General features: G+C 48.7%; 1 protein-coding gene across 16 annotated transcripts in view; it reads right to left on the reverse strand.

Moving 5' to 3' along the window:
- The window catches only part of Erc2 (ELKS/RAB6-interacting/CAST family member 2), a 906,926-nt gene that overhangs the window by 26,619 nt on the left and 861,445 nt on the right, over positions 1-18,862 (reverse strand). The window contains exon 21 of one of the 16 annotated variants that reach the window (XM_052733797.1): positions 4,666-5,716. The exons of the other annotated variants lie outside the window; for them this stretch is intronic. The gene's annotated coding sequence lies outside the window, so the exon portion shown is untranslated. Of the gene's footprint in view, positions 1-4,665; positions 5,717-18,862 lie in introns of those variants that run through there. 16 annotated transcript variants of the gene reach the window in all.

The following is an 18,862-nucleotide window of genomic DNA, read 5'->3' on the forward strand; positions in this document are numbered from 1 at the left end:
GAACCCGCGGCTGATTTCCAGTCCTGCTTGGACCTGTACCCTATCCTTGCATTCAGAGTAACCCAGAGAGTGATTTGGGCACCTTGCTTAACTTTTCAGTGCCCTGATCAAGGTCCTCCAGCGCCGTCTCTAAGCCTTGTGACCGGACAACCTGCTACATTAGCTTTCATCACTAAGAGATCTTCGTGTACGGTAGGCATGGGCCAGTCCTGGGGTACAAACCCAGTGCACCTCTCTGGCCCCCAAACAAGCAAGCAAACCTCTGTCTAATGCCATCTCAAGTGTGTGATGACAGCGACAGTACTGAGCTTAAGCTTGGTGTCAAGCGCCGTCACACAGGCTTTCTGTATACCCGGACTCACCCAGCTCTCCCCAATCCTAAGAATATACTGCCCTCTATCTAGTCTCACTCTAGACATTAGACCAGGACCGAGAAGATCCTGACAGTGATTCAAAGACTTGCAGGACGGGGGCCAGGATCCAACTCACACACACACGCAGGGCTTTGAAAGTTGGGCTCTTATCTAAAGACAAGAAAGGTGGTATCAGGCTCTTGCCTCGCTGCAGCTATATCAGTTGACAGACTAATTTTTCCATTTTACTCGAAAATATTTCAATGAACTTCTTGTAGGAACCTCACCCAAAATGCAGTTCCGGGATCCCAAGAGCAACAGAGGAAGACCGCAACCCCGTTGTCGAAGGGCTCACGTAGACAGCAATGCACTGCATCCCCTCCCAAAATCCTTCTGAGCACAGCCTCAGGCCCTGGGAGGAGTCCTGAGGTGAGAGTCTGAGCATCCTGCCTGCCATTAAGGCTGGCCAGCCTTCAAAGACAGGATCAAGCTGGAAGGACTAAGGCTAACCAAAGCGTTATAAAGAGTCATCAGTGGAAGGTGTTTAGAGCAGTCAATTCCGTCTCACTGCGGAAACAGGTAAGCTATGGCAGGTGCATTGCAGACAGGAAGGAGTGGCCAGACTGTGGCCAAAGCTCCTGGCAACAGGTGGAGTCGAGGAAGCGCACGTGCGCATTGGGGTCATTCTGGAACCTGGGCTAGAAGAAATCATCTCTCCAAAGGCTCTCTCAACTAACTCCCCGTGCTATCCTTTACTCTCACAGTACTCATTAAGTATCATCTGGGGCGCAGCGGTTTGCTGAGTGACGGCACCAGGCATGGAGATGCCCTCCTGATATACTGTGACATCAGATCCTCACCACTACCCTCTATGACAGACTCATTCCATCCCCATCCCGACTTGTAGCCCACTCCCCGTGTACCTGCTGCCCCAGGCAAGAAGAGGCCAAGGAGACCGAGGAGAAGTTTGCAAAAGAGGGGGCGGGGGAGGGGAAGGAAGGAGAATGTGAGAAAAGCTGGAGTGGTAAAAATGTGGGTGGGTGAGGTACAGACTAGGGTTGTGTGCAGGGAGCAGGAAAATGCAGTGGTAGATGGCCACACCACCTCCAGGAAGCCCTCTCCTGTTTCCTACCTGAGCTCAAAGACTCTTGCCTTTCCCACTCAAACCTACCTTCATGGCACCTCCTTGATACAGCGGCATGTACTCCCAGCTAGAATGACTGTGCACTGCACAAGAACAGGGACCCTTCTCAGGCCACAACTGTACCACAGCACTGTGCCTAAAGCAGAGTCCGCGCATGAGAAACTCACGCTGATCTCTTAGGCGGACTTGATGCGGGGTCTAGAATCAGACCCAGGCCAGGGCATGCTAACAGCAGTCAAGTCATAGGCTGGAAAAGTACACAATATAAAAGCCGAAATCTACTGAAAGTATTTGTCGGTATTGCATATGAAGTTTTTGCCAATGTGTGTGGAGGGTGCTATACAGGGGCTTGTGGGAAATGGCTATGTGGGAGTTCCCTTTCCTCTTACTCAGATATTAACAGACCCTGCTAGAAAGGGAGGCCGCCGTAGATGTTGAGGCATGCTGATGGCCCCCAAGCCCTTCTGTGCAACAGGAAGGGGGCTGTGAAAACTCAAGCTTTTGCCTTGAAACTAGAGGCATCTTAATCCATTGCTTAAGAACTTTTGCCACATATAATTATTGACCTGAAATATCAGTCACTTTCAAGGAATTCTATGCTGACAGAGGGCAAAAGAGAAGCGTCTAGAATATCAAAAGGCAAAGAGTCCAGATTAAAAAGGGAGATGCGAGACGGGCTGTTCCCAAGTCACAGCCTCTAATTGAGTCCAGTCTCTGCACAGCACCTTGGCCCCTCGGTCCTCATGCTGGGGAGGCAGCTGGGTCCTGCTGACGCTGTAACTCACTGCAGACCCTGTGGCCGGTCAGTCACATTTCCTGGAGAAATCACTCCTCACTGCCATTCCGAGTGCCATTAACAATCAGTGTCTGGAAGTGACGAGGCCGTTGAAAGAATAGAGGTGGGGGGTGCCCCCTGAAGGGACAGACTCCAGAAAGCATCTAGAATATCAAAAAGGGGAACACTAGCCTGAGATGAGACCATGTCTGGGTTGGTGATACTTTCAGTCAATGGTGATGAGTTGAGTTAGTCTCATAGGAAGCTAGTTCCTTTGTCTGCATCTGAGCTTGCCAATTTGAAGGTTTCTAGAAGGTGATTGGGATCCCTGTCCCCTGTACCCATGCTAGAGCTGAAGTATGCTTTAAATATAGAGTAGAGTCCTTTTCTTACTAAGGCAGTAGAATCTAGGGTAACACTAACAGTTTGTGTGGGGGGGGATGCCTACCTCCAGATTAAGGCAACTTTGTTCTCTTTCAGATATAAAGAAATCACAGGCTGCTGTGAAAGGAAATTAAATGGAAAGAGCAATTCCCATGGAAAGCCTTGGAAACCAGCATCTGTGGAGCACACAGTCCATGGGGACAAATGTCTTAGTCCCTGCACCCTGCCTGCCCTTAGCTTCATTAGCATTTTAGCTTTCTACAAAGAAGTCCACATGCTCAGACCAAAGGGCTTTTGAACCAGGAACGTAGGTGGGGCTACTGGGCCACCGGACACGGCCTCCTCCCACAGCACGGGGAGCCTCTGCCAACCTACTTGTCCTTTGAAGGCTTGTGGGGTGGGGGACAGTGGGAAGACACGCTCTGTATGGTCAGTGTATGCCAAATCCTTTAAGGTCATTTAGGATGGAAAAGGGGTGTGAGGCAGAGAATCGAAACAAGTCAACTGCTGAGCGGCTGCAGAGCATAGCCTCCTCTTCTTTGGGTTTTTGTTTCTAGTTCTTTCTTCTTCTTCTCTGAATTCCCCACCAGCCCATGAGCCTGCAGAGCAAAGCACAGCCCTTGCCCTGTCACCAGGCTGCGCTTATTAAATGTGGGTGAATGTCAATGTCACCCAGCTCATTAATAATTGATTTCCAGCCCTGTCTCTATTTGCAGAGCAGAAGCCACTTACAGAGTCTATTATTCCAACTCTGTGTGGGGGTCATGAGGCCAAAGAGGTTCCACCAGGGGTAACCTTTGTTGACAGTGATCACCATGACAACACCACACATCCCCAGTCTCAACTCTGATGGCCTGGAAGGTGCCAAGCCAGCCCCCTTGCACTGTGGACTGGGTTGGAGTTTGCTGAGCTAAAGAGCTGTGTATATGAGCAAGGCAGCTGGCAAAATGGGATTTTTCCGTTTTAATTTTGGTCTTTGTTGAACAGCGTTGCATTCTTTAATGAACATTTTTGGAAGCGTTCATGGAAAAGAGTATTTTCTAATTCAGAAAAACAAAACCCCATTTTTCTTCCTGCCTCCTCAGGCAAAAAATAAAGAGAAGGTAAGCCCACCCCTGGCTACTTGTGGGTCATTTTAAGTCCGTGAAACCCCTATAATCCCAGAATAACTGTTTGCGTCTCTTCTGCCTCAGCAACGGCAGCGAGCTTAGACAGGAATTACTGTTTTGCATTTACCTATTAATATTTTGTCCCACCAGCCATGCTTCCTTCCACCTTCTTTGAAGACTCTCCCAACACTAAATTAATGGTTAACAATTTAATGAAGCCAAAAGCGTTTTCAAAGATCCACACAATCACGGATCGGGCACTTGTGAGGAGTCTTTAAGTGGGAAATGTCTCTCCAATTATGGCTGAAACCTCAGCGCTAATTACATAATTTTCTGCATCTGAAAAAAAACATAACCTGACAAAAATGTGTGAGGAATCACACTGATAATGAAAGTGATAAGTCTCTAGGTGGGTCCATCCACAATCTCAGGAAATGGAGCTACAGTGGTTACATAATACTTGAAATAATCACAGACCCATGTGATGTGAGCCAGTACCCACCCTACCCTTGACAAGCTCGAGGGGGGTGCTTCATGAAACAAGATCCTTGTGGCCAAATGCACTAAGGAGACCGTGTCTATTTTACCCATGCTTGTAGACTTCCTGACGTGTAGTTTTATACTTAGGGCTTCCCTAAGCCCTCCAATAAACCAATATGTTTAATTTTGTTTAGTATAGAATGGACGAAATGTATGTGGCTATAATTTTCTTTTTTAATCATGAGGTTTGGGTGTATCTCTGCTTCAGGGTTTGCCTAGCACACACAAAGCCTGGGTTCGATCCCCAGCACTAGAATTTATTTTTTAAAAAAGAGAGTAGAAAAGAATTCTTACTTAGGGAATGTTTATTTAGATAATAAAGATTACTTACTACAAATAACACTGATTTAATATATCCTGTGCAAATATTTTCTTGTGGGTAAGCTCTTCCTGGTTCTGTGGAACCTGTGTTTCCTGGAATACTCTTTTGGAAAGGTTAGTTGAATTCCGTGACTTATAAACAAAGACACTCAGGGACAGACAGAAGATTCACTTAGGATCCACAGATTGTCTTGGGAGGTATCAGAAAGCTACATTTCCAGGTCAATGCTCTGTGGGCTAGACCCCATTATGGCCGACCTGAAGTCATGCCCTCCCCTAGGGTGTTCTTGGAGTCCAAGGTTGGAATGGGCTGATGCTTATTTCTGTGACAGAAAAAAACCACATCTGAAGACCTGGAGTGTGGTTCATCACAGCTGGTACCCACAGCAATCATCTCACACCTCACTTCCGGCTGATAGCTTAATGTGAAGAGGATGATTCAAAGTAAGAGCTGGGGGACTGGACTGGTGGAGCCTAAGATGGACAGTGCTAGAGAGAGGAGGAGCCTGCCTGCTTTAAGGAAGTAGCTCAGATAAACACTTGGCCACTGACTTTGTGCATGAGCCCAGAAAGCTTTCTTAGAGTCTTCAACTCCCCATCTGGAGAAGGGGGTTGCGGGGGACAGCTGGAGGATTCTGAAGGCCCCGCCCAGCTTTACCATTCTTTATCCTTCTCTCCTGGGAGTGACACTCCAAGCTGAACTCACACAATGACTGTACCATGAATAGCCGCTTTTAAAATCGAAATCTTCTTCTCTGGGAAAGACATGTCTTTGTTCCTTTCAGAACAGAATCAGTTGGGATTGGCACCCCACAGTCCACTTGCTTATGCAAAGCTCATGCCATTTCTGGGAGATACCTAGGGCAGTCTTGGAAGATGTGACTGTCCCTTTTCCTCGGGGATTGCTAGATGCTCCAATAACAGCTGCTTTAGCTACCATCTCTACTACAGGTTTCTACTCCCTATGGAGCAAGCTAGAGGTGCAAGAATATGCGGACCTTTTTTTTAAATGGAAATTTCAGAAACTGAAAAATTAGGTTCAAAGTTTGGGTTCAGCTCAGGTCTTCCTCCTTAGTAAAAGTCTCCATTCCTAAAACAGCATTTGAGAGAGAGAGAAAAAAAATTGTATTCAGGACATCAGCTGTGAAATCATCCAGTTTTCAAAGTCTCAGCTTCCCAGGCCGCCACCCATTATGCAAGTTATGTGCAATCGGTGATTTTTGTTGGCCAAAACTTCAAATTCCATGTTTTTAAAAGCAAGATGGCAAATCATTGACTTTTCCAAAAGCCTTAAGCCAGTCATAAAACAGTCTGGTCATTCTTAGGACCCAGTAAGACCACTGCTTTGATGGGAGGCCTTACACTGTCAAGATATGCCACTGGTTCTAGCTGGGGCTTGGATCTCACATGGAGCATGCCAAGAATCCAGTGGGACCTCAGAGGACAAAGCACGGACATTCTATCACAAGCCAGAGCGAGGAATGACCATTCTAATTCTTAGCGCTTATCTGGCTTGTGCATCTGATTATCGTTGGCAAAGGGAGTTCACAGGACAGTTTAACAATTCATCAAGAGGAGCTTGTCTAACTTTCACATCGCCTTCTCCAGGGTGAAAACTGTCCATTTTTCAGCACACACCATTCACACAGTCCAAAAAGTGGGAACCCAAGAATCTCCACAAGAGGAGTTGTCTAGAAAGCCAGACAAGGACTGTCTGTCGGTAGATTCCATAGAATAATCCAAGCAGGAATCTTTTTGCCCTGGTTAGTTTCACAAATGTTCAAAACAGATAAGCCTTTGTGGTCATGTGCCAAGTCAATGTGCTTGAATCCCTTCAGCCCAAGACTTGTTAGGTCAAGTGACCAGACTTGAAAGAATCTTAAGGACTTTCGCAAATTCTGCCAAAAGACCCTTTATCAAGAATGTCCCTTGTTCCAGGCACTGTGAAAATTGATGGCACAAACCATCTTTAACCCTCTGAGGAACCCTGCCTAGTCAACATTATAAAACCCATTTTAGAATCCGGGAAATCGAGGCTTAAAACTCTAAGAATTTAATCCAGGATCAAGCTTTAAATGAAGACTTGGATTAAGACCAGGGCTTGTCTGTGGTGGAGCCAAGATATGAAACCAAATGTGTAAAGCCTGGCTCCTTCTCTGGACCCTGGAGATGGAAGTTTGTTATTCTTTTCTTTAAGGCTGTAGCAGAGGTCACCCACTCCTTGTGCTCCAATTCTGAGATCATCCAACAGAAGCTCTTTTGGGAGGCTTTGTGGAAAGAGCTGGGAGGTCATAGTGCTGGAGAGCAGGGGCATCTGTAGCTGTAGTTTCTCATTCTACCTGTGAAGTTGGTCTAAAGTCTCACGTTGATTGAGTTGATAAGCACTCAGGCAATTAAAAGCTCACTTCTGGAGGCACCGGTGAGGTAAACACATCTCTGGATATGTCTGTCTGTGAAGGTGGATTCAGGGAGGATTAGCAAAGGCATAGAGGCGCTGTCCTTTGTCCCACAGACTGGGTAGGGGTGGGGAACACAAGGGGAAGGAGAACCAGTGAGCACATGCATTCTCTCGCTCTTCTTCCTGGCTGACATTAGGTGAGCTGCTTGACTCCACCCTCCCAATATGCTGGACTGAAAGCTCTGAAACCGTGGGTCAAGACCAACCTTTGCTTCCACTGTATGTCACAGTAATGAAGGGTTTAGCTACAGGTACTAATAACATCAGGACCCCCAACTCCCTCTGTTTCTCACATTTTGAACATGAGACTCTCTAATACCTAGTCCTGAATTTCCCCCAAGGACTGCTATCTGCCGAGAAGGTGGTGCAGTTATCCTCTCCTGGGAAAAGAGCGAGCTTGGAAGGTTTCCCCGACATTTCCCCCTTTTGACCTTCCTCATTGCCAGACACTTTAGGTCACCTTTTCCATTCAAGTTTTTGTTCACTTCAAGGTGATCAACCTAGCTGCCTGGGAGTAGGCCAGCTGTCTCTGCTTGACACACAAAGGGATGTTCCAGGATTCCTCAGCGAAACCTTCTCAGATTCCACTGTAGCCAGTATCTCTTCCCTCTTGCTTCCAATTTGCACCTAGAACATCATCTAGTTTTGTCAACAGTACTCTGATTCTGGTTCTTGGAGAAGGGAATTATTCATAGGGGTCCCTCCTGCGCTGGGCTATAGGGCTGGTTTTCTAGAACACACATTTGCTCAAATGTGTGTTGGTTCTCCACAAACCTAAGAGTCCCCTGTTCCCTGGCTGTGGTCCCCCTTCCTGAACCCACTGTGTCTAATGCATTCTTGCATCTGTCCCTGAGGTCCCTGATGTCTCTGAGGGGAGTTGAAGAGCAGGCTGAAATAACAACTGGGCTGTGGAGGAGTGGCCTGGGAGGAGAGCATCGGCAAAAAGCTGGCCACACTTAAGAAGTCAAATGTCTGAACTCAGAGGGAGAGCTGCAGGCAGACAGGGTTTATATCAGCCAGCAGTATAGAGCGCCAGAGCGGGGACTCATAGGAAAAAATAAAAAATGGGAATGTTCGGCTGGACATCAAGAAAAACATCCTGATGAAAAGAAAAAGCTCCCACAGGGGGATGTTCTCATAAAGATGAGCAAGCGACCAGGTCATCCCTGTACCCTCCCAGCTAGGCTCTCGAGGGACAAACAAGGCCTGGCTGCCTCAGCAGCTAGGGGCTGACCTCCCTCTAGGTCCCCTCCCCTGGTAAAATCAATGGGAGGTGGGTCACACAGATAATGGAGTGGAGTGGATGGTTCACTGTTTCTTGGTTTTAAGAACTGAGGCAGCATCTAGGCTTTATCATGACAGTGGTGGTCTGGGGGAGCATTTGGCCAGTCCTTCAGGGGTTGGAGAAGCTAGGAGGTCAGCCAGCAGGGAAGTCCTTGTCCCTGATTGTGTTTTTTGGCTCTGCATGGCTTCTCTCTGTGGACCATCTTCTGGTTCATGCTTTTTGCTTGCACATGACTTCAGCTTAGGAGCTGCGGCTGCTTCGTTACCCTCCTTAACTCTGGCAGCCCCACCTCTTGCAGCCAATCCACTCTAGCTGTGCTCCTCCATTTATAATTCCAAAACCAAGAACCTGGCCACCCAGGCCATTTGTTCATAGAGGTGAGCTCACAGGCCCCATCCAGGCGATTAGTTGCCAGTGCCAGCCTAATATAATGGTGATGTCCAGGACAGGACAGGGTGGTGCTCACCTGGCTGCCTGGGCAGCAGGTGCCACAGACGAGAAGTTTCTTTAAAATATGATATGGGCCTTTATGTCGCACCTTACGTGTCTGGGACTGTCCTTTCCCATGTTCCAAGCACTTAACTCGCTTTTCCAAACTTCAGGTCTCAGTTTCCCCATTAGCAGCTACTCTTCCCCTCTGAGCTCCAAGTCGTCCTGCTTGGCGAGGGTGACTGCTCACCAGACAGAAGAAAGGCCACCTTCTCACTCACACATGGATGCCCTTTGGGTTTATTAGGCGTCAACAACCGTCTTTTATTGGGGACTGATGTGCCATCTGTCCTTCCCTCTCTCACCCCCTGTCAGAGTCTACACGTCCACCCTTTGCTCTGGCTATAAAAAGGACAACCCTTCCCCACCTAGAATACCACTGCTTCCCTTGCCCCACCTCAGTACCAATGGTGGGGCAAGGGACATCTTTCTGTGACTTGTCCCCTGAGGTAGTATTTGTTTTCCTCCCATTTACCATTTGAGAGAAATCAGAATTCTGAGCTGTAGGCAGATGCTAGCTCCCTGCCTGGTACTCCATGAATTTCTTAAATAATTCAGTGTATCGTGGAATAGCTTAAATGAAGAAATCGCTTCTGAGGCTCTTACCAAGGAAGGGAGGGAGGGAGGGAGGGGAGAAGGGGCAGCACCACAGCCATGACAGTAGATAAGATGTCACAGTAGTGGATGCTGTCCATCATATACCAGACACCATGCAGCGGCTGGCACATCACTTCGTTCTCAAACCGCCTGACAGCTAGGACGCACTACTCTCTCCAGTAAGTAGATGAAGAAACACATCTCATGAAGATTTGCTTTCTTGCCCAGGGACTTGTGGTGGCGAGTGTCATATGTGAGATTTGACATCCATTTAAACCCTAGATATGTCTCCTGTTGCTGTTGCTGCCCCCGTCACACACATGTTGCAGCTCGGCATCTTGACCTGTATGATAGATTGTTTTCTTTGGGCTGTCTGATTGCTTCTGCCTCTTCCACAGAATCAAGAACACCAGGTTTCGCTGCTTCTCTCTGTCTCTCTCCACCTGCCCCCGTCCCCCACCATGTGTGTAATATATATGCACACGTATTGGCAGATATATACTCTTATGTCCCCATGCTGAGAACAGTGGAAACTGTTGGGTGTTTATTACTCTATCCTTCTCTACCTTATTCCTTGAAGACAGAGTCTTAAAGGGACTGGGACTGGGCTGGGAGCCAATACACCCTGGTAATCCTCATGTCTCCATTCCCAACAGTGCCGGGGTTAAGGACACAGGTGCAATCGGCCCACTGTTTAGATGGATGCTGGGTATTGATCTCGTGTATAGGACCCACTCTACTAGGACCCACTGAACCATCTCCCCAGGCTATGATTCTATCTTTAGAATATCTCTGCAAGCCTATGTGGAGGCTGCAGTCCAGCGTTATAGGCACTGTGGCCACTTGTCTCCCCCGGGCTCCTTCCAGGGTCTCTCGGGAAGATCCACTGCATCACAGCCCTCCCTTATCCATACTGCAAGCAACAGAGGGCTTCTTCTAAGAGGCAGACCCAGTTCCAAGACTGTTCTGGGGGAATTAGGATGGAGTGGTGCGGACCATTCCTGCAGTACTGTGGGAGGCCTGGGCTGCTGAGTGTAGTCTCAGGTGGCACTTGGAGAGATCGGGTGCGTGGGGCAGAGCAGTGTGCCAGACTTCCAGTCAGAGAAGTCTGACCCCCCGGGCATATCAGGAGTGCTCATCCACCAGGTGAGATTCCAGGTCACAGTTCTCAGCAATAGCTGTCTGCCCAAGAAGCACTCCTATGATTGACTGCTACCTTTCAGGAGGGTGTCACATGGAGCAGAAACAGAGCATACATGTTGTAAAGGACAGGGCAGGGTGAAGGAGTCAAAAGCAGCAGCAGACAGAGGATGGCCTGCAGTGCTCAGGTGTGCCTCCATGGCTGGGCTTCCTGCCAGAGTTCCTCCTGTGATTCAGAGCATGCTGGGCTGGGTATCAGCGAGCCCCTACCATTGCCAGAGAAGCTCAAGGGACTATAGAACCCCTTGAGGGGCCCTAAGACCCACCATCCTGTTTTTGATACCTTCCTTAGGGTCCTTGAGCATGCGCAGGGGCACTCAGAAGATATGTAAGAAATGAACAGGTAGATAGTCTAGAGACCAAGTGTCAGCTCCCTAAGCAGACCTGGGTGAGCCTGGGGAAAGCTTTGTGGGGACGGGGGTCAAGACATTTGCTCCTTTGTTAATACAAAGTGAATTTCATAGCAGAGGCTCCTGAGAGCCAGGTATTTTACAGGGCACTTTATAGGCATCCCAAACACCTGGCTCACTGTGTTTCCTTCCTAGCCTAGGCTTACTCACAACAAGGGTCCCTACTGTCCCTATTCTTTTCCAGGAGCACCCTGTCCTTGACTCTGCTAAGTCCAGGCTCCCAGTTTCTTTCTGGGAGACCCTTCTTGATCACCTTGTAGCCCCTGTTCCTTAAGTCACTCCACCCCACCCTTTATTCTGGGCTTCACTTTGTCCCAAGCCGCTCACATTTTCTGGCACACAGCGTCATTTCCCTCTGATATTATTGGTAATCTGCCACCTCCAAGGAAATCCAGAGCCTAGATGGGGAAAGATTTTAATGTTCAGTCTTCTGCTACACTTCCAAGGCCCACTTCAGCCCTTGGTACATAGAAGTTATTCAAAGTGTGTGTTCCTTAACCATCAGAATGCTGTGAATCGATGGTGTGCAGTGGTTCTTCTTCTTTCACTGTTGGGGAAAGTGAGGCTCAGTGAAGGGTAGGGAACTTCTGAAGAACAAATAGGATCGAGCAAGGAAGCTGTGCACAGAGTGCCCCTGCCCTGACTCCGCCACTTCAGCTGATGTCGTTCACAGGGAGCTAGGTTCTAAAGTCTGATTAGCTTTCAATGCGCTCTCTCTCTCCTACGTCTGGAACTCAGTTCAAGTTCATAACCATTTCCTCACAAGAGATAGAGCTGCAGGTGGTTTGGGGCACTTCCCTCCAAACAGAATCTGAGATCTGTTTTTTCTACTCAGCCCTTGGCCTCGGGGTACTTTTCAAGAGCTGGTAACAGCACCCAGCACACAAGGCTGTTAGCTGTGGATGCCATGTCTGTCTACTGATGGTCCAGGAGAGCTCCCGATCCCCAGGGCTGAGCCGGTGGCTGTTCCTCCTCCAAGCCATGGAAGCTCCTGGTTCCTTTATTCCTCTACCTCAGCTTGCTTTGGACTATGCAGCCTCTGAGAGGCAGGGCAGGACCCGGTGGGCCATGCTTGCAGCCCAGCAAATGTTCCTGGAGCCTTGTGTTTTGTTCTGTTGCTGGGCCATTTGTTTTTATAGCTTATCATTCCTGCAGGGGGGCTTTGAAAAGCTGCCATTGCTCAATGGATGTTTCCGGTTCGCCTCCATCAAGCCACATTTAATGAAAACCAGTTTAAGGTCCTTCTTTCTCATAAAATGTCTCAGCGCTGCTCCGGCAGCTCCTCTTCAGGAAGAATGAAGAACACTCCCTTCCTCCTCTGGCTTCTTCTCCTCGGGGCAGTACACAGAACCCCAGCCCCAGGAGGATATCAAGCAAACCCACCCTCTAGGAGCAGAGGAGCTAGGCTCAAAAATGCCAAATGTCCCACACTGGGGAGCAGGATTTGCCTCTTCCCACCCATATTGAGGAGTTGGCAAATCACAAATAAATTTTGTTAAGCCCCTCAATGAACCCTATGAGGTCCCACAGCAGGGTTGAGAAGAGAGGTGGCCTACCTGGAGGCCCCACGAGGCGGCCAGGGGCTCTTCTTTAGTGTCTTAGCCAGTGTGCGAGATACCTAGTGAGCAGTATGACTGGCCTCCAGCAGGGGCTGAGGAAGCTGCTGGTGGCTGGTCTCACAGATAGAAGGAGGTCTCAGTGATTATCCACGCGAGGCCCGGGTGCCAGCACCCCCAAGGAACACCTGCAAAGGTTTCCTTTTGCCCTCTGGAAGTACCCAGCCATTGTGCATGACTGTAGCCCAATGGGGTCCTCCCCTTCCATACCACGCAGTTGTTTGAATAGGGCCCATGCTTTCTTCTTAGAGCCAGACAGTTAGTTAGTTAGTTAGTTAGTTAGTTAGTTAGTTAGTTAGTTGTCTATTTTAAGATGATTTCTGGGCACTCCTATAATCCTAGCACTGGAGAAGTAGAGGCAGAAAGATCAGAAGTTCAGGGTCATCCTACACGACACAGCTAGTATGAGTCCAGCCTGGCTACATGAGACCCTGTCTCAAAAAAAACCAAAACCCCAAACGAATCCCAGATGGTCCCTGTGATCTCAGGACTCGGGCTTTACTCCCCCATGGACTGCTTTGCAGTGGCTGCGGGTGATTAGAAGGGCGGACTGCACAGGGCCAATCTGGCTCCTCTGCCTTGGAGACAGGGACTTTGGTCCCCTGCATGTGTCCCCACAGTTACCACACTAGTTTGTCCATCACTCCACTCACCACACATGTTCCATGTTGTACCTGTAGGCCAGGAAACGGAGGCCGAAAAGAGATGGCCACTCTGACAATGCCTTGGTTGTGACCACGACATTTTGTTGTTAGTGTGGAGGAGTATGGAGCTGCCAGGAAGAGCCAAGGGCTGAGCTAGGAGAGGGGACATCTCAAATAAGTCTACCCGAGTTCTGGCGGTAAAAGCCATCCATCTTCTGGAAGGCACTGGGTGTTTCTGGACCTCAGTTTTTCTATTTTCAAACATGGCTAGCCCACATGGAGGCTCTTCAATGTGCCCCGCTTACTGGGACGACAGGCAGGCCACCGTCCTGTTAGGAGCGGAAGCAAAATTGGCATTTTAGAGGGACCATCACCTGTCCCTCTGGCCAACATTCTGGAGCTCCTCAGTGGCCATACCCCACACTTATCAAAAGACATGGAAAACTGATGTTTATACAAACTGACAGGTAGCAAACAAACTGAGATGTCCAAGACACCCCAGCATGCTGCAGGTCCCTCAAAACACATGTGTTGCTCTCCAGAGCTACAGTCATTTGAAAAACTCTTCAGTCCAGACTGTGAGGTGGTTCCGTGAGGAGGGTGACTGACACCAAGCCTGACGAACTGAGTTTGGTCCCCAGGGCCCTTGTGTTGGAAGGAGAGAGCCTGTTCCCTGGGTTGTCTTTTGACCTCCACACACAGACTGTGGCATGCATGCACCCCAAATAAAAAATGTAAATGTGATAAAGAAAAAACACAAACAAAACAATTCCAGAGTGTGAATAAAACAGGTAATTGAAGTTGACTGCTTACTCAAAGAATGGGTAACCTCTACTGCCCAAGGCTCCAGGAAGGGAACTCATTGCTCCTCCTATGGTCCCATCCGTGTGGAGTGGGGATGAAATGAGGTCCCTTTGTGAAAGCACTTGGTGAAGAGCAGAGAACTGTGCCCTGGTTATTCTCATTTTCTAAAGATGCTTGTCTGCACTACGGAGACCCTGAGCCCCAACCTGGAACGCGGCTGCTCTCTGAGGCGGCCTTCTTGAAGCAAGATGCCTGAGACAATATGGAAACCAGATGCGTGCATCGTCTTACCTCTTTTTTTTTTTTCCTTTTTCCCTGTGCGTTTGTAACGTTCAAAGCTGCTCTGCATTCATAAGCTCTGATATCACTAAGCTCCCAGCTGCCCTGCCAAGCTGTTAGACTGGTTATTACCTTCCAGATGGGGAAACTGAGGCTCAACGATACTAAGAGGCTAAAAGGTTCAGAGAAAACAAGTGGCTTGAAATGGAGGGCCTATGACCCAGACAGCTGCCCACTGGCAGTCCTCTGCAGCCATCTATGAAAGACCTACCTTCCTCCACAAACCTCGTCACTCATGCGCAGGGCTGTCCTCCCGATGCTTTGAGAAAACTGAAGCATCCTGGTAAATATTACTCTGACAGCGATAATGAGAATGGAAAGGAAGCAGCTGCTTCTAAGCAGTCCTCTCCCTCTCTCCCTCCCTCCTTCCTTCTCTCCCTCCTTTCCTCTCTCCCTCCTTCTCTCTTCCCTTCCTCCCTTTCTTCTCTCCCTCCCTCCTTCTCTCTCCCTCCCTCTCTCTTCCTTCTCTCCCTCCTTCCTTCACTCCCTCCCTCCTTCTCTCCCTCCCTCCTCTCTCTCTTCCCTCCTTCCTTCTCTCCCTCCCTCCCTCTCTTCCTTCTCTTCCTCCTTCCTTCTCTCCTTCCCTCCTCTCTCTCTCCCTCCCTCCATCCTTTTCTCCCTCCTTCTCTCCTTCCCTCCTCTCTCTCCCTCCCTCCCTCCTTCCTTCTCTCCCTCCTGCCCCCTTTTCTCCCTCCCTCCTTCCCTCCTTCTTTCCCTCCCCATCTCTAAAATGCTAATAGAAAACCTGTGCCCATTATAGCTCATGTTCTAGACCACAGACTTCAACTTGACTTCCAGCCTAGCCCAACCTGGTCTCTGCATCTTTGCCCTCTGCCACCCTCCCTGGCCTTAGGCATGCATCCTTCTGCCCTCCTCATCAAGGCCTGCTAGTAGAGACATCTGCCTCTTTCTTACAGGCCTTTACGCCACTCATTCCCTCTGCAGTTCACCTGTTCCACCCCAAAGGAGGCTTCCCTGGAGTCTCCATTCTTGGTCATTCATCTTTCATAGATTGTGGTCCTCTACCTCTAGGTTCTTATCTGAATAACTCCATTTGGCCTCATCTCCTCCACTGAAATTAAAACTGCTAGAGGGCAGGGAAGGGGGTCTCATCTCAGAATTCAAGGTCATAGTTCAACACTAGGGATAGTGTGTAGTAAAAGCTCCTTGATGCAATACATAAATAAATATGTTAATTAGATTCCACCTAGGCTATCCCTTCATTCGCAAGTCTGATGAGGTAGGTCTATAGGTCACCCTGTGCTGCAGAAAGCTAGGTGGTGACTGACTCTGGGAAGGTCACTCATTTGCCTAAGGTCCCCCAGCAAGGTGGAGGCTGACTCAGCCACTAGTCTGCCTGATTTCCAAATGGTTCAATCTGACACAATTTAAGAAGTCTCTGAGTCAGGACTCGGGCATGTTAATATAGAGAAAGAACTATTGCAGGAACCAGTTGTGGTTCGGAGGCAAGTCCCAAATCTGAGAGGACAAGCTGGCTGGCTGGAGCCCCAGCGGAGCCTGAATCCTAAGATTGGGTACCACAGACTTGCTTAGAGCGCAGTTTGGGTTCTGCCAAGGCCTCCACTCATTGTCTGAGGCCTGGTTACATTACAGAGGGCAGGTTTGCTTTGATCAAAGTCCACTCGTTCAAATTTCCAACTCATTCAAGACACACCCTCACAGAAACAGCTCCAGTAATGCTTCAACCACGATCTGGGCATTGTGGGCCTGACAACGTGACACAAAATTTAGCAGCAAAACATCCTGATGGTCACTGTTCCGAGTGGACCATTATCAATACGTTGCTGCATTTACCTCACCTTGCTCATTTTCTCTTTTTTCTTTTTTTCCCACCAGTGAACTGTTTGAACACTCCCTAGGCCTCATCTCATACATCTGCTTCTAAGTCCAGCTACAGGCACTCCCACAGCTGCCAGAGTTCTGCCTGCAAACAGGGCCTCCCCATGCAGAGCAGGTTCCCTAGCACTTAGGCTGGGCTGTACCACCTGAACCAGGGTCTGATAACCAGGCAGGATAATTTCCATCTCTATCTCTTCTGTGCACAGGAAAGACTGTATATCAATGCCACCTTGGCCACCGCGCATAGGAAATCAGCTCTCTGGTTTTCCATGGACACCCATGGTTTTCACTTTCATGTGGGGACTGCCTACTCCCATGTACTGTTTTCTCCACTCTCTTCTCCCTCCCCTTAGCACTACCCCGGCCACTTCCTCTGCCTCATTCTTCTCTGCCTTTGAGGTGTCTGGACTCATGCACACCAAAGAAAGGTACCTATTTAATCTACCATATTTACAGGCTCTATAAACAAGGTCGAGTGGCTGAATCATGGAAAATGTTCCTTATGTGAAGAAGGTCATTTATGACTTTGTTCTATTAAAACTGTCCTGTGTAACTAACTCCACCCAGCAAATTAAGGAAAAGAAAAAAAAAAAAAAGAAAGAGACCCCTTCGTGTGCCTCGGTGGTATTCATACTTCATTCTCACACAGCCATAGGCATGCCATTTCTGGTGATTAAGTCCAGCTGAATGGAGTTCTCCTCTAGGGAGGAGATAAAGGGTCTGTTTCATGTTGCTTTCAAATCATCTCTTCCTTTAGAAAAAAAACTACATTAAAATTTTGTCCAAATGGACTTAAAGTAAGAGGTTAAAAATCCGGCCCGATTAATTCTTTTCTTTAGTAGCTGAATAATTTATAAACACTATTCTCGCTGAGACTCATTTTGTTTGGCCTTTTCAAGTAAATAATAGTGCTTTTGCATCATTACTGTGGAGCTTCCAGCTTTTACTATTTTCCTTATGCTGACAACAATGTATTATCAAAACCGTGCTGAATGCCCTGTGCTAATGACTGCCCCATCCTCTAGGGAACCTCATGAAGACACGGGGCTTCAGAGGGGTAAACAACTGGCCCCAAGTCACAGCTAGGGAATGGTGGCTTGAAACCCACACCTCACAGTCAAGTCCCTGCACTGGAGTCCACCTGTCAATGAGGATGAGAGCCTGATTGCGTTCATACTCATCCAACTGAGCAGGGGGGGAGGTGTTAGGGAGGGTGGGAGTGCAGGGTGGGGGTGGGGGGGTAGGGGGGGTGGGAATGAAGATGCCTGCAGGTTGATTCTTTAACATGTATTACAATGTCTACATGTTCCACAGCCAAGTGTGGAATAGTGAGTGCTTTTGTGAGTGGTTTCTCAAGAATACGAAGTAACCTTTCCTGGGTTTATCTAGGGAAGACCCAGTGTGTCTGAAGAAGTCCTCACTGGACATCTCTTCCACATTTATTTATCTATTGCTTTTGCTGGAGTGGAGTATATTGTTCTGGGGTGCAGGACACCTGGATAATTTTGTTATTCATGAAGTCCAGGGGTCCTTTCCTGGGTTTCAATTGTCCCGTCTTCTAGGTGAGAATGACAGATTGAAAAGGTATCAAAGAGCCCCCTGGCTGTAAACGTCCTCCATCCCTCTCATTATTTAGGAACAGAGCTTTTGAGGTCAAAGATGGGCTCTTTTTCACCAAGGAGCCAAGGACTCTGCTTGACAGGAGCCCAAGGTGTCTTTAACAGGTAGACAGGAGCTGGGGGCCTCTCCTCTCTTCTAGTATGTCTATCTGTCTTCAGGAAGGAGGCTGAGAGAGGACCCCAGGGAATCAGCGTGCTGACTGAGGTCCCTCCTGGGAACGCAGGCCTGTTTTCAGGGCACACCAAATGGATAACTCTCTCCTGGGGTGTAGAGGGTGCAGGCTGCAGCAACTGGCCCTTTTCCATTATGTGGGGACAACCCCAAATGTCCAAACTGTCCTTCATTGACAAAACAGAGCCATCTGTAAACACCCTGCTGGAACTCTTCCCTGCTTCCTGCCAGGGGCTGGTTCTCATGCAAGCTTCTACTGAACATTGATCTTGGTTTCAGGGGCAGTGCCAGCCTTACATCTGAGTCAACACTTGCATTTGCAAGGTTGGCAGATATCCCTCTGCCCAGACCCCAGAGACTACGAGGCTGGACTTTGATGCCTTCAGTACACAGGGACCCTGGGACAGAAGAAAGGAAGCAAAGAGAGAGGAGGGCAGGGGGAGAGAGGGAGGGAGAGAGAAAGAGAGGGGAGGAAGGAAGGGAGGGAGAGTTTTGGGGCTTTGGCTGGTTGAAGCCAGTCCAGAGCACTGGCTCCCAGACACAAGAATCCCCAGGGGTCTACTGATTCCATTTCCCACCATCATGCCCAGCCACCGTGGGGAAGTCAATACTAGGTGCCATGGTAAAAAAGTCAAATCGCACTCACAAATAATAGACATAATCCTAATAGCAGAGACCTGCCGCCCTTGCTCACAGGACCATAAAGGGCAGTTGTTTCTAATTAAACACCAAAACCCTAAACC

Source organism: Peromyscus californicus, unplaced genomic scaffold (assembly GCF_007827085.1).
Source record: "Peromyscus californicus insignis strain IS unplaced genomic scaffold, ASM782708v3 Scaffold_12__1_contigs__length_115047231, whole genome shotgun sequence".
Taxonomy (NCBI): Eukaryota; Metazoa; Chordata; class Mammalia; order Rodentia; family Cricetidae; genus Peromyscus; species Peromyscus californicus.